Source organism: Nematolebias whitei, chromosome 6 (genome assembly GCF_014905685.2).
Source record: "Nematolebias whitei isolate Nwh7 chromosome 6, NemWhi1, whole genome shotgun sequence".
Classification (NCBI taxonomy): Eukaryota; Metazoa; Chordata; class Actinopteri; order Cyprinodontiformes; family Rivulidae; genus Nematolebias; species Nematolebias whitei.
In genome coordinates, this window is record NC_056503.1 from 49,171,473 (window position 1) to 49,172,767 (window position 1,295).

General features: G+C 48.0%; 1 protein-coding gene across 1 annotated transcript in view; it reads left to right on the top strand.

The window, feature by feature from the left end:
- LOC119411039 (matrix metalloproteinase-23-like) overlaps nt 1-1,295 on the top strand; it is a 4,986-nt gene that overhangs the window by 736 nt on the left and 2,955 nt on the right. The gene's annotated exons all lie outside the window — the stretch shown is intronic.

Genomic DNA, 1,295 nt, shown 5'->3' on the forward strand with positions numbered 1-1,295 from the left:
TCATCAACATCAACGAGGACCCTCATCAGTACGCATACCGTGAGAACCGATCAACAGAGGACGCCATCTCCTCTGTGGTCCACACTGCACTCAACCACCTGGAGCAGAAGGACTCCTACGTCTGTATGCTCTTTGTGTACTTCACATCCGCCTTCAACACCATGATCCCCCAAACCCTGATGGACAAACTATCCACACTAGGACTAGGCCCCTCCATCTGCAACTGGGTCCTGGACTTCTTAACAAGCAGACCACAGTTAGTGAGGATCCACAACTTCTCTTGTTATGGGTCATCTACCTGTATGTGATGTTGTGGTGCGTCCACTTTTGTCCTAGAGGGTTGATGGCGTAGCGTTTGGTTCTGGTTCCTCGGGTGGAGAACATCTCTGTAATTCTGCTGCTGCCACATGTCTGAAAAACAAATCAATTATAAACTTTGCACCGTTTCGCTCGCCTGCAGGATCATCACATGTTGAGAAATGTTTCAGGTGTTATGGTCAAACTTTTAAAAATAACATTATGTGTGATCTGTTAGTGCTCAACGTTTTTGTTCGGCATGACTCTCAGCTACCACCACACCAAATTTTAACCGAGTATCTGTAAAACTGTTTCGATAAAATCTATTGAAATGTGTGTGGCTGACAAGATATATTCCTAACAGACAAACCAAGACAAAAACATTATCGCCCACAAAGACCTTCAGATCTGCCGACGTCCACAGGTGGTGCTGCTGTGACGGACTCGGGTCAGAACTACCGGTTTGTTTCGTTTGTTCCAGGAAACGCTCAGAAGCGTCTGGGTGTTTAGTCGGGCGGTCTCGCTCAGATCTGAAACACATCTGTCTGTTTTATGTGCTGCTCTTTGATGGCTCCCCTCTGCATGTCTGCCACCCACATGGGACCCGGGCTCTGAGCCTCCTCTGTTCTTCCACGTCGGTCCGAAACACATTTCACTCTGAACCTCAAACTCTGACACCACAACGCTTCGGTCCAGGCAGCGAGAGGTCAAACTGAAACTTACAGCCTGAACAAGCAAACATGAGTCCAACAAACAGATACTCTTTGTGGGCTGAAGATGCCTCTGAAGGCTCAAATTACAAACCAGAACCTTCTGGACCCCCACCTCCTTCCAGACTAAACACCAGGGATCTGCTCCAAGACTGAAAAGTCCTCCTACATCCTTTCAGAAGCTTCTGTAAAGAATAAATAAATACTGAGCTGTGGCTCGGTGACACAGTTGGAAGAGCTGCCACCTCTCAGTTAGAAGGTCGCCGGTTCAAATCCCAACTGGGGGGG